We start from the raw sequence: 14734 nt of genomic DNA, 5'->3' as shown, positions 1-14734 counted from the left end.
ACATGTGCTCACAAATCTTCATTTAGTTCCCATCGCTAAACTAACACACACGCCGCACAGTTTTGGTCGATCTGCACTGCACTGGATGGACCAGACTGCAGCCAGTATTGCTCATTCCTCACCGCTCTTTCATGTTCTGGTGTGGGGGTATGTCCTTGTCTACATTCAGGGGTACTGTTGCTCTGTTAACAGGCAAATATGGTGGTTGAGATGGCAGCCCTGGCCCGATGAGGATATTTACAGCTCTTCTATGTGTGGATGCAGAAATGAATGGAGCCCACCAAACAGTGGCTTTATTGGCTAATATGCTGCATCCAGGCTTTCTCTCTTTTCTGATGCATGGGGTACTTTGTGATACGTTCGATAACCTGCCTCCCATCTCTGCTCCATATTTGTATTCATGTGTGTTTTATCATTTGGATGTGGATGTTGTCTGACCATATCGTTTGACTTGTTGAGAGAAGTGTTGACATTTCTTGTTGTGTCTCTTGAATATGTTTAATTAATGGTTAAACAGTAATGCAAAATGAAAGCAGTTATTTCAGAGTGTGGTTGAGTAAATATCCTAAAGGCAATGTGGCAAGGCGTGGTGTTTTTAAATACACCAATCTGGTATTATTGTTGAGAGGAAGGTGAGTATGTCGAAACCAGTGACCATAATCTGCCTCTCAGGTCAGATTTGATGGGTGTAGGCAGTTTTCAAAGACCGTTTTATAAAAATAGGGAATGGAAGAACAAAACAGCCTGAAAAGGAAACTGGATTTTGGGAAGGGTGATGTGTTCTTGTTCAAAATGCAGAACTTGATATAATGGGCCTGTCTTATAGGTGATTGGTGATGAGGGCAAGAGGTAGGCATGGGTTAGGAGCCATGCTGAAGAGTCAGAGTTGAAGTAGGAAGAGTGATGAGAGGTCCTGAGAATTAGGAGAGATAACAGTAACACCAAGGGTCAAGCTTTGGAAGACATGAACAGTGAGAGAGTCCAGAAGGTAGTACACCTAGAAAATGTGCAACATAGGAAGGGTGTTTATTTTGGAGGTTGTCTACTCCTACAGACCCACATGTAAATATTCACAGGCACATATACACCTTTTACTGACAGATATACTGTGCCTTTGAACCTTAAACTTTGTCTTTTAAATAACCATTTTATTTTTAATCATCTTCCTGATAAAGCTTTTGAATGGCAGTTTTAGAATGGGTAATATTTATTCTTAAGTAGTTCATTTCTTATGCCATCTTTAATAGAAACAGGCTTGTGTTTGTGTGTCCTTCCTGAGTAAGCGTGTGGTATTGAAACCCTGGGAATTGAGAATCACAGACAATTACAGCCCAGTTCACTACTGGATTTATGACCGTGAGATCCTTTAACCTCTCTGCAGGAGCCTCTGTGGGTTCTTGATGCCAAAGAATGCTCTCTATAATATATAACACTGTATTTGTCATACATGGTGTTAAGAAAGATCCTGGAAGAAATTTTTTAGCATATGATGTAAAGCAGAGCTTTAATAAAATGCATATCCAGAATGAATAAATTTAGTTCCAGAAAAAAAAAGACATTTCATTGTTAATGAAAATAATATAAATAATTTATGAGAAATTATCAATAAGTGACCAACATTGCATCTGTACCTTTTGAAATAAGGCCTGGTAAATAGGCTATGCTATTGAGGAATGGTTAATATATGATAATCCCATTAAACAAAAGAAGCACTGTTTTTGATTTGCACATCAAACATAGTAGAATGAACAATGTCTTGCACTTATATATAATACTTTTTTCCCCCAAATGCATGTACAGTCTATTTTGATATAATAAAATACACATTCTTTAAATGCAAAAAAAACCAAAAAACAAAAAAACACCCCAAAAACCCAACAACACAAAGGAAGGGATTTGTCCTAGAAACACAGATATTAGCATCTGCACCTGGTGTGACGCCCCAAGGGTTGGCTCTCATTCTTTGATCCATAATACCTCACTTTCTTCCAGTGTTTATTTGAAACCAGAGGAAAATACATTCTTTTATTCTGCTGGAAATCATGGCTTCTATTCAGGTTTCAGAAGACTTCTTTGCTGGTTGGAAATCTATCTTGACCTCATTGTCTTTACTTAAAAATAGAACTTTAATTATGTAATTAATTCATTCAGTGCCTGTGGTTTTCCAGGAACAATTCTGGGTGCTAAAGATACAATAGTGAATAAGATTGACAAGGGTTTGCCTTAAGACTATATTCTAGTGGGAAAGAAAGACAGTAATTGTTGTTTCATTGCTAAGTCATGTTTGACTCTTCGCAACCCTATGGACTGCAGCACGCTAGGCTCCTCTGTCCTTCACTATCTCCCAGAGTTTGTCCAGATTCATGTCCATTGAGTTAGTGATGTTATCTAGCCATCTCATCCTCTGCTGCCCCCTTCTCCTTTTACCTTCAGTCTTTCTCAACATCAGAGTCTTTTCCAAGTCATCGGCTCTTTGTGTCAGGTGGCCAGAGTATTGGAGCTTCAGCTTTAGCATCGGTCCTTCTGATGAATATTCAGGGTTAATTTCCTTTAGGATGGACTGGTTTGATCTCCTTGCTGTCCAGGGGACTCTCAAAAGTCTCCAGCACCACAACTCAAAAGCATCAGTTCTTCAGTGCTTAAGTTTCCTTTATGGTCCAACTCTCACATCTGTACATGACTACTGGAAAAATCATAGCTTTCACCATATGAATCTTTGTTGGCAAAGTGATGTCGATGGCTTGGCTTTTTAACATGCTGTCATAGCTTTCCTTCCAAGGAGCAAGTGTCTTTTAATTAATGAATGGCTGCCTTCATTGTCCAGAGTGATTCTGGAGCCCAAGAAAAGAAAATCTGTCACTGCTTCTATTTTTCCCCCATCTATTTTCCATGAAGTGATGGGACTGGATGCCATGATCTTAGTTTTTTGAATGTTGAGTTTCAAGCCAGCTTTTTGACTCTCTTCTTTCACCCTCATCAAGAGGCTCTTTTGTTCTTTTTACTTTCTGCCATTAGAGTGGGAAAGAAAGACAATAAGCAATGTAAGCAGAGAGTCAGGCGTATAATCTGCATGAGTTTGGTAGAGATGCCGTAACAAAATATCAGAGACTGGTTGTCTTAAACAATAGATATTTATTTCCTCACAGTTCTAGCAGCTCGAAGTCCAAGATGAAGGTGTCAGCAGGTTTGATTTCTCCCCAGGTCTTTTTCTTCGGCTTATCTTTCCTCATGGCCATGAATCCTTGGCTTCTCTGTGTCCAGATTTCTGCTTCTTCTAAGGACACCAGTCAGATGGGATTAGGGCCACCTTTGAAGCTTCATTTTAACTTAGTCACCTCGTAAGGCCCAGGCTCCAAACACAGTCCCATTCTGAGGTAATTTGGCTTAGATCCTAAACATAAAAATCTGAGAGGGGAGGGATACAAAGTTTAGCCTGTAACATGATCATAAATTCCTTGAAACATGAGTAGCACTGTATACAGAACAAGATGACGGCACCAGGCTGAGACCCTATGGGGCTGTCTGGGACGCCACACGAGGGGGATGAAGATGTGTGGTGAGTCCTGGAGGCGGGCAGGACCTGAGTGATTTTCAGATGGTCGCTCATACAAATGTGGATGCTCTTATAGAACTAAGTAAAAATGAAACTCTAGGGCAGAAGTTTTGACTTCCTCTTTGGTCGCTCATCACATATCTTTTTGTTAGAAAGTGGTCTTGGCATTTAAATGTAAAATCTCTCCTGTTGAGCTGTAAACCCATATCCCTTTATTTTGTCTTTGGGGAAAAGATGTCACAAGGCCCTTCACGTATTGGAATCCTATTATTCAGCTTTTCTTAAGACTTTTCTGAAGTTGTTTTAGCTTTTCTTCTGTGACTGGATCTGGGGGATCTGCTCTGTGCAGAGCCGGGCACTGGGGGTCAGGATGAGAATCATGGTCCATCTCTGCTTCCAACCAGACCATGGGCTCAGAGGGCGGTTCATGGGCTTTCACCAAGCTGTTCATCTGGGAAATTTTAGCTCTCAATAGGCTCATAAGTATTTTTAGTAATGTTGTGGATTTCTAAAAATCGAATCCTTTGTGCTTTCCTTAAGCTATGGAGCCCAAACGAGACACAGAACTGAAATAAAAGTTTGATTTATACTTCATATTTTCTTTCCATTCTATTTTAATTCATGAAACTTACTAATTTTTTTTTGACAGTTAAATTACAGCTCAGACTCATGTTTAGCGAAGAGTTCACAATTGGCCGTTAAAAAAATTACTTATTTCTGGCTGTCCTGGGTCTTCTGCTGTGCGGGCTATTCCCTAGTTGTGGTGTGCGCCTGAATCCAAACAGCTTGAAGGCACGTGATTCATTATGTGCATCTCCACATTTGCGTCCTGGACTGCACAACTTCGGTACTGACAATCCATTTGACAGTCTCCACTCCTGTCCCCTAGGATGGAGCTGCTCCCCTCCAAAACCTAGAATCATGAAATTCCCCATCATCTCGCTTCTTCAATGCCCTCAAGTCATTAGATTGTCCAGGCTTCGGGTCTGTAGACACTTCCCGTTGCCAGACTCCGGAAACTGTCTCCTGGCTCATTTCTGGCTTATTTTATCTTGGTCCCAGCATTTCGCCACACTCATGTCAGCACGGCCATGCCAGCCGCCCCCTATCCCCGGCTCTGTGGTTCTCCCTCCTGTGTGCTAATTGCTGAGCCTGTGGGAGAAATCAGAACTAAGCTCATCCACATTGTGACAGCTTCCTATCGCTGGCTTTCTAAGTTCATCTGCACCTTAGGTTCTACTTGAAGATTATTCTGTTTGTCCTTTCTCAGTTTCCTTTCTTTCTCTCCAAAATTTGGCCACTTTCTTCAAGTTTCTTCCTCTACCTGCCTTCCTCTCACTTCCAGCAGGTGACCTTGCTTCCTGTCTCCCTGGGAAATAAAGGTCATTGGGGTGACATCTCTTGTCTCCCTTCCCTTGACTTCTAAGCCTTCATGGCTTTCTTCCCTCTCCTGGCTCTGAGGAAAGGTTGCTGTTACTGCTTCTCCCTCAGGCTGACTTCATAAACAGAAAGCTTCTTTGTGAGCATGGTTAGGACCCAAGGGCTGTTCTGGATTCATCTTTGGAGCCCTCCTCTCTGCTGTCCATCTAGTCAAGGCTATGGTTTTTCCAGTAGTCATGTATGGATGTGAGAGTTGGACTGTAAAGAAAGCTGAGCACTGAAGAATTGATGCTTTGAACTGTGGTGTTGGAGAAGACTCTTGAGAGTCCCTTGGACTGCAAGGAGATCCAACCAGTCCATCCTAAAGGAGATCAGTCCTGGGTGTTCATTGGAAGGACTAATGCTGAAGCTGAAACTCCAATACTTTGGCCACCTGATGTGAAGAACTGACTCATTTGAAAAGACCCTGATGCTGGGAAAGATTGAAGGCAGGAGGAGAAGGGGACAACAGAGGATGAGGTGGTTGGATGGCATCGCTGACTCAATGGACATGAGTTTGGGTAAACTCTGGGAGTTGGTGATGGACAGGGAGGCCTGGCGTGCTGCGGTTCATGGGGTTGCAAAGAGTCGGACACAACTGAGTGATTGAAGTGAACTGAACGTCTACTGTAGGACCTGGCTCAAAAGCTAATTTGGGCAAGTGTCAAATTATTTGACAGTGAAACTATGACACCTGAAAACTGAAGCTTGGCATCTTTCTTCCTTGGCACTCCTTTCATAGGACATATCTGTGGATGTACCAGGAAGGCTGTCCAAGCATGTGTTTTGGTCTTTTCTATCAGTAGTTCATCAAAATGAGCACCCATCCTCAGGTGCCTTTTCCCTAGTTTGTTTATGTAGATGTGACTGGTGTGGAATTTGAAAACTCTAATCCCACTGTCTTGAGATTGCCTCCTCCCCTAAACTCGTGGCTTAAGAGCATAATGAACCCATCCAGCCATAACCATCTCCACCACTCACTGTTATGCCCCAGAGTCAAGCTCAATCAACAGTGAGACCCTTCAGACGTCTCAGCCATACAATGATGGGGCTCCCCAAGAAGGCTCCAGGTTCGTTTCTAAGAACCCTCTCAGGTTCTAAACTTCCTTCTAAGGTTCTAGGGTTCCTTTCAGGATTGACATTTCATGAATTGACGACACCAAGGCCCTCTGAATGAGTGATCCTAAGCTTGGCAAGCTGTTGGGAACCATTGCTGAGACAGGGCTGTTTGCCTTGGTCTCCACCCTACTTAGACTGTTTTAGGCCAGCAAATCCTGAACTCATCTTGGCCAAGGAAGAAACACTGAATTATAGATTCTGCCTGTTGATGTTGTGAGTGAATACACAGAGGTGCATAGGATAAAGAATCGTCTCCAGTGATATACTGGATGTGCTGCCTTCCTTCTCTGGGTGCAAATGGCAGGCTTTCTGCCAAATGAGCCAAGGAGACACCATGTTAACTCACTTAAATCGACCCATGTCGGTATGACTGGGTAAGAGGAACACCACAAACCCCATCCTGCATCCCTTCTGCACTGGGGACACTGCCCTGTAATCTGGAGCAGGATCCCGGCTGCCGCGGGCTGGACATGAGCTTTAAGTGTTCCCCACTCCAAAGTTTTAAAATTAATTGTGAATCAAAGACCGTCCTCTTTTCACATACTAGTTTCAATTTAAAAAGTCTCTGGCCCACAGGGGATTAGTAATGTCTGTGACATTATTTTTCTCAGTAGCTCTCTCATGCAATTATTAGATTTTTTACAGTATGCAGTTTGGTGGGCAGACCTGGTTTCTGGCTCCTGACCTGGGTAGGTGTGAGCTCCTCGAGGGCAGGGCAATAATGGTTTACTCATCTTTGTATCTCCAGAGCCTGGGTCGAGCACAAAGTAGGCGCCCAAGGAATATTTACTGCGTGAAATGCATTTAGAGGCTGCTTCTGCCCCATACCCGTGCCCAGGAAGTTGAACTGTGTGTCAGGAGCTTGGGCACCTCTATCTCATTCAGCCACCGATGGTGGGGGTGGCCCCGGCAGGCCGCTTGGTCGCCCCAGAGTGGTGGTGTCACTGGTCAGAGGTCCTGGCTCTTGCCCACTGTTTCTTTGGAGGGGCCTGGGTGAAGGATGGCATTGAATGCATTTGGAGACCGGAGTTCCTCAGGGCTGGTTGCTCTGTGGAGTCACAGTCCGTCCCACCTGCCCTGAACTCACCTCCCTCCACGTTCAGATCTTTATCCCTCCGTGGCTCAGATCTCTTTATCTGGGTGCTGGTTTCCAAGCCCCATCTCACATTAAAATGTGGTTCAGTTCAGTTCAGTTCAGTCGCTCAGTCGTGTCTGACTCTTTGCGACCCCATGAACCGTAGCCCGCCAGGCCTCCCTGTCTATCACCAACTCCCGGAGTTTACCCAAACTCGTGTCCATTGAGTCGGTGATGCCATCCAACCATCTCGTCCTGTTGTCCCCTTCTTTTCTTGCCCTCAGTCTTTCCCAGTATCAGGGTCTTTTCAAATGAGTCAGCTCTTCGCATCAGGTGGCCATAGTATTGGAGTTTCAGCTTCAGCATCAGTCCTTCCAATGAACACCCAGGACTGATCTCCTTTAGGATGGACTGGTTGGATCTCCTTGCAGTCCAAGGGACTCTCAAGAGTCTTCTCCAACACCACAGTTCAAAAGCATCAATTCTTCGTGTGGTTAGAATGTGGTTAGACTTCACCAACCTCAGAGTCCATTCTTTCATCCTAAAAAGTAGGCAAGAGAGGCTTGCGTGCAGATGTTCTTGGGTGGGACTCCTGAGTTCCAGTCCAGACAAGAATGCCGTGGGAAGGACTTAGCATGGGCCAGCTGCCTGGAGGAGGCAGAAGTGGTGGGCAGCCTTCTCGGACACCAGGGCAGAAACCCACATTTTGCGGTGTTTCATCTGCCTGTCTACACTGATGAATGAGAATATCTGCGCATAGCTTTTTTCAGTGAATCCTTAAGATGCAGATGGTGGGGAGCGAGGCCCTTCCCTCCAACGGATGGGCGCTTGTTTCAGAGGTTGAAAAGTGGCTGCTTTGACGGGGTGGGCCGGGGCTGTGGATGGCTGGGAAGATGAACTCGTGTGTGGGCCTTGAGTGCAATGTTGGCCACCCTTGCCCCTGCCTCCTGGAGGAACCTGCAGTAGTTAACAAACCCAGCGTCCCGGTGGGGCCAACATCTTGGGGGCTGGGTGCCGTTTTCTGAGTATCCGTCACTGGCTTTTCTTTTGGTGTCTGAGTGCAGAGGAGGGCAGGGTGGAGCAGTGGGTGATGCCCTTGAAGAGAGATGCAGCTTCTTATAAAGGATCCCTGGGCGTGTAGATGTCATTCTCAAAAGAAACCACTTTCTTTGCTCAGCTGTCAACCTATTCATGTATTGTAACTGGACCTTTCATTTGCAGGTGACATGCTGGATAGCACTAAAAACTGAGCTAACCAATAGCCATTTAGCAGCAAAAGGGCTTTCATTTCTAGAAGACAATTGCGTTGCTGACTCTTTGGCTCAAGTGAAACAAATGCAGAAGAGCTTTAGACAAAACAAACCAAACTGCAAAAACCTGGGAAAAGTTTTCCTTCGGATATCTAACACCCCCTTTCTCTTAGCGTACCTCGACCAGGAGGCTGTCTCTGTCCGCAGTGAGGTGAGGAAATGCCAGAGGTCCCTATTTCAGCCGTTGAGGAGCTCAGAAAAGGAGACTCGCTTCCTTTGCTTTCTGGGTTCCTCTGGGGCCCTCAGGAAGTGCAGCTGAGAACTGAAGCACCAGCAGATGGGTCCAGATCAGATGCTCCAATGATGTGCATTTTCATCCTTCATGGCCTTTACAGCTGGTCCCCTGCAGGATTCCCCCCTCTTGCCTTCCACGCTGACTCAGCGGGAGTTGGGCCAGGGGTGGGGAGCGAGGGAGCTGGACCCAGGCCAGGGCTCACCCTTGGTGCAGGTGGCTGAGGGCCTCGGCAACGGATATCACTGTTCCAGGCTTATTGGTGAGCCACTGCCCTGAGGAGGTTGCAGGGACCTTCGCTAGCTCTGCCTGTGCAGCAGCGGAGAGACTGCTGACCTAACGTACAGAGAGAGTCCCCTCAAAGGTCTTATGATTTGTGAGACTGAGGGATGTGTCCATGCAGACGGCTGTAGGACTGCTGAATTCCTGTGTAGACTTTGCCCGCACCGTTCATGTCCTGCTGGCCACTGTCTTGGGGTGACTCGGCCTCTGCCGCCTTGGTCCTGGGCAGAGACATTGGTGGTGTAGTCTTCACTGATGTTCATAGCACCGCTGGGATCCTGGCACCTTTGGGCTTGCCTGGTGGCTCAGATGGTAAAGAATCCGCCTGCAACACAGGAGACCCGGGTTCACTCCCTGGGTCGGGAAGAACTCCTGGAGATGGGCATGGCAACCCACTCCAGTATCCTTGCCTAGAGAATCCCCATGGACAAAGGAGCCTGGCGGACTACAGTCCATGGGGTCGCAAAGAGTCAGGCATGACTGAGCGACTTTCACTCACTGGGATCAAGGTCAGTAACTGATTGACCATTTTGGATGACATCCTGGAGCTGCTGGTAGACTGGTCATTCTTTGAGGCTTCTCAAACTGGGTCCTCAGAACTTGCGAGAACATAGCACTGCCAGGAGAGCATGACAGGAAATATTTTCTTGTTAGAGACACCAGGCAGGTCCAACGGGAAGTGTTTTCTTGGTGGCCGGTCATTTAAAATGTTATTTTTGACTTTGAAAACAAACCAAAATATTATAGAGTAGTCTATAAAATTCAAATGCACTTTTGAGATGAAACCGAGATTGTGAATCAGTTACCAATGCTCCAGGCTTGTGGGGGCCGCGTTTGTTTTCTTCGCTGTTACATGAACCTCGGTGAAGAGCGCGAGGGGCTCTGTTCAGCAGTAAAGTGATCCAGCGCTTTTGTGAAAACAGACAGCCAAGTCAAACAAGACGGTTGGAGTGGAGTGGTCCCAGGGCGGCTGGAGCATCTGCTTTGTTTCTGAGATGGTCCTGCCGGAGTTTTGAGGACCACGTTTGCGGCTCAGATGCTGGCAGCCCTGTGCCAGCCTGTGGGGTTGGCCTCTGACTACACTGTCCCTGGGTTCCCTGTGGCTTCCTCATCTGGTGGCAGCCAGGATGTCCCCACATGATCCTGGGAAGCAGGGAAGAGGAATCCGTGAAGAACTGGGTAGGGGGCGGCAGAAACCTTAAACTGATGGGAGTGAGGTTTGTTTGCTTTTAAAGTTAGCTTTACACGCTTCATAAAGGGCTTCCACAGTCCTAACATTACTAACATCATTAGTAATTGGCATTGATTTGCTTGGGGGCAATCAAGGTTCTTTGTTTTTCTTTCAAGACCTTCTCTTTTCTCCCAGTCCCTGAAAAAGCAGCAAGAATGGACTGACTTCGGTTGATGGCTTAGGGGCACTGTGCTAGTGTCTCTGAAGGATGCTGAGATATGTGCCTATGACTCTAATTCTCCTCTTGGTGTCCACACTGCTTCCCCGGCAGGCAGCTAGGCCCTTGGAGACTGAAACATGGGTAAATGTAAGGGGAACAGTGTGATGAATGGCTTCTGATGGGATGAATGGACCCACATTCCCGGAGGGCAGCGAGGCCCTTGGGAACTTAGCCAGCATCTTCTGAATACAGGGATGCTCATGACATGACAGTCCTAGGTAGACGGCGATGCCTGGCTCTGCAGACCAGTCCTTCCCCAGAGGGATGCTTTCCCAGAGGGCCCTTTGTGTATGCCACAGTATGGCTGCAGGTGACACCAACTCTGGAACCACTGTGAGTTTCTAAATAGGGGTGGAGAAAACCAGGGATGCAGCCCCTGGGTTCCAATGCCAGCTGAGTGCCTGATGCTATCTGGCTGGGAGATTCTCCTTTACTCTCTCGGAGCCTCACTTCTGTTGTCTGTAAATGGGGTGTTTATTGGGTTATCGTGAGGATGCTTGTCAGTGCCTTACCTGGCAGGGATCCAGGAGATGATGAAGGTTGGTGATGCTCTGACGGACACTGTTCTGAAGTGAAGGCATAAGATTTCCTGTGTCCTTCTCGGGCTTCCCTGGTGGCTCAGATGGTAGAGAATCTGCCTGCCATGTGAGAGACCCAGGTTCGATTCCCGGGAAGATCCCCTGGAGAAGGAAATGGCAACTTGCTCTAGTATTCTTGCCTGGAGAATCCTGTGGCCAGAGGAGGCTGGTTGGCTACACAGCCCATAGGGTTGCAAAGAGTCAGTGTTTAACACTCTCTTGTTAAATAGCTGGGCTTGTTCAAATAAACCACAGTTGAGTGCATCGTTAAATGTACCGAGGGCCTTGATTGGAGAGGAGAGTGAGGCATTAAGGGGAGACTTTAGAGTAAGTGTTGCACATGTGGTTTTGGGGGAGAGGAGCTCTGGGAGCCTTTCAGAGGTGTTGCAGGGGGACTGAGTGTGGGAATTCACCTGGGAAGAAGGAGCCGGTGGCAGACCAAGGCTGTCAGGCATTGCCAACCTGCCCGCACTCTGGCCTCGGCCGGCATGGCGGGGAGGGCACCCAGACTCAGCGTGGGGGCAGCAGGCATGCATCTGGTTCCTTGGTTGAGACAGCTGCTGTCACCCCCCTGCACCCCAGTGCATCTTCCCTCCCCCCTCCTGCCCCCTCACCACTTCCTAATCAGGCTCTTTCATCTCAAGCCCACACAAGCTCCGGAATCTCACTGTCCCGGATACAGGTGTGAGGGGCTGTGTTTCCACAAACTCCACCCCTCCCCCCAAAGGTGTTCTGACGTACAGTGCAGTGTGAGGACTGTGGTCCAGCCTCGTGGGCTGGATTCCCACCTGCCCTCAGACCAGCGTCCCTGGTGGCCTTGAGGTCTGATGCCTGGGAAGGGTGGGGAGGCTGCCTGGGGCCGAGGCTGGGTGAGGGGAAGGGCGGCTCTTATTGCCCCCAGGCTGAGGATGAGGGCTGTCTGCGTGAAGCTTGGAGGCCAGCGCAGTGGGTGTCAGGTGGGTCAGTGGGACAAACCACTTGTTCTCCGAAGCTCTAGACTGAGGGATCTTTCACGTCCTCCTGGAGACAAGAATGTTCTGCTGGTTGAAACCGGGCCAGGGAAAGCGGTCACCAGACAGCCGGGGCCACGGACTTCCACGCCAATGAGGAGGAGGGGCCGGCTCAGAGTGGTGTGTGGTTGTGAGATGCTGATGAGGACGAGGAATAGAGCTTTCTGCTTATGGTGCAAAAAAAAAAAAAAAAAAAAAAAAACCCACCTGGGTGTCGACAGCCTCGTATGTGAGCAGGCTTTCAGGGCACAGTCTTTGGCAATATGTCCACTTCTTTTCCTCCTGTCTGGTTCTTTGAAAGTGAAAGTCGCTCAGTTGTGTTCGCCTCTTTGCAACCCCGTGGACTATATAGTCCATGGGATTCTCCAGGCCAGAATCCTGGAGTGGGTAGCCTTTCTCTTCTCCAGGGGATCTTCCCAACCCAGGGATCGAACCCAGGTCTCCCACATTGCAGGTGGATTTTTTACCAGGTTCTTTGAAACACATTTTTTTTTTCTTAATGCCCACAGAAAACTCTGTGATGCAACCACAGCTCACCTTCTGAAAGGAGCCACCCGCCCACCATGAATCTGATAAAAGAGGGTTTTTATCATGACCAATCACAAACACAGCCAGCACTTAATGTGTCCTTGATAGATGCCAGGACAGTGTCAATTACAAAACCCAGTAAGCTAGACACTACCTGACCGAGGAGGAAGCTGAAGTTCGAAAGGCAGTGAGACGTAGACTCAGATTCAGACCCTGGCTTTCGAGCCTGTGGAAGCCCAATTCAGAAGCTATGCATTTACCTGGCACTGAATTGTAAACGGGCAAAGAAAGCATCACGTTGAATTTTGGATTTTTTTGTGTGTGTGGAAAGAACAGATTTTTTGGACTCCCTACAATTTCAGAATAGTTGCCAATTTGCATAGCTGGTGATACACCTTAGGGGCGATGTTCTAATTCTGCCTGGCTTTCAGATGTTTGTTATAGTTTACCTGGAAATCATTTCACCTCACTGACCTGCTTAGTAGACGGTGTGTGATTAATCGCTGTAGGTCTTCTGCGATCAATTCATTCTGGGCAACATCAACCTGGTTGAATGGTCTTCAGAGCAACGGAGGGACTGTGTCCTGCCAGGTTCAAAATATACTTAATATACTTAGCACTGGTGGATGTGAACATCATTCCTCTTGGTGGTGGTGACTTCCTGTTTTCAGGAGAAAAGGCTTACAGGGATTTATTAGAAAATTTTCAAAAGGCTTCTCTGAGGCTATCACACACAGCTTAGAGAAAACACTGAGAAAATCTCACTGTAAGGGAACTTGAACCATGTGAACAAATTTTCTTCATGTGCACATAGATTAAAAGAAGGCTCCCAGATGATCTAGAAAAGATCTATAAAAGCTAATTGACAGGGTGTTTCATCCAGAGCATTAAAGAAAGGAACTTTTCAAAGTGCTTGAAAAAATTGGGGTTGGCTTTAGGGCTGTATACAGCAGAATGACATTGTCACCTCACTCTGGTTTCTAGAGTCGGTGGCCTTCTCTGGTTGCTAAGGGCAACCTGCTGAGTAGTTTCTCTGGTTCCTTAGCTATGCTGTCTGATCCACTGGAAAAAACCGTATACGTGCTGGCCGGGTCCCTTCTCTGTCCACCTGAAACTATCCCAACATTGTTCATCGCCTATACCCCAACACAAAATTGTTGTTGTTGTTCAGCTGCTAAGCTGGGTCCAACTCTTTATGACCCCATGGACTGCAGCATGCTAGGCTCCCCTACCCTTCACCATCTCCCAGAGCTTGCTCAAAATCATGTCCGTTGAGTCCGTGATGCCATCCAACCATCTCATCCTCTGTCGCCCCCTTCTCCTCCTGCCTTCAGTCTTTCCAATGGGTCTTTTCCAATGACTCAGTTCTTTGCATCAGGTGGCCAAAGTATTAGAGCTTCAGCCTCAGCATCAGTCCCTCCAGTGACTATTCAGGGTTGATTTCCTATAGGATGGACCTGTTTGATCTCCTTGCTATCCACGGAGTTAAACAAAAAAAACACACATACCTGCAAATGTGAGGCCTACTGTGCAAGGCATTATGCTCACACTTGGAAGGGGGCCTGTCCAGCTTAGAACCCATGTTTCACGTTTATTAGCAGAAGAGATTGGGTGGCTGGTGAGATGGCTTGAGTGGACGGGGTCTCGGTGGACGAGCGGGGAGACTGGCATCAGGGCAGCTGCATTCAGCTCGCTGCTTGCTGCTTAGCCATGTGGCCTTGGGTCAGGTGCTTCACCTCTTGATCCTCAGTTTTCTTGTGGGGATTATGACATCTGGCCTCCTCGCCTGGGAGATGTGGGAAGGACAGTTAAAATGAACCACGCGAGAGCGTGTAACCAAGTGTGAGGTTCTGTGTAGAAGAGGCAGTGTGGTTGGTCCAAAGGGCTGGTCTCAGCCCTGTTGCCAAAGCTTGCTCAGCAAGCCTGGCTTTGTTCTGGTGCCCTGGTGTGGAGGGTTGGACGGCAGCCTGGAGCCTGTGGGGGGAGCCCATGCGGTCCGAGGGGGCCACGGCTGTCCCTGCCACTGGGCAGTGTGGCTGAGATTTAGTGGGCCTGGCCTGGGTCAGGATTTCAGGCCAAACCCTGTGCCAACTGGGACGGAGCCCCTTGTTCTTGGAACCTCCCCCCTTCCTCTTCCTCAGGGACCCCGGCATTTCAGGACATCCCAGTGGTCTTTT

The 14734-nt window shown here is 47.6% G+C and overlaps 1 protein-coding gene across 2 annotated transcripts in view; it reads left to right on the top strand.

Moving 5' to 3' along the window:
* Window positions 1-14734, top strand: part of FNDC1 (fibronectin type III domain containing 1) — a 111452-nt gene that overhangs the window by 32442 nt on the left and 64276 nt on the right. The gene's annotated exons all lie outside the window — the stretch shown is intronic.

Source organism: Muntiacus reevesi, chromosome 3 (genome assembly GCF_963930625.1).
Source record: "Muntiacus reevesi chromosome 3, mMunRee1.1, whole genome shotgun sequence".
Taxonomy (NCBI): domain Eukaryota; kingdom Metazoa; phylum Chordata; class Mammalia; order Artiodactyla; family Cervidae; genus Muntiacus; species Muntiacus reevesi.
The sequence above is the reverse complement of the archived record's forward strand: the minus strand, read 5'-3'. Positions and strand labels throughout refer to the sequence as shown.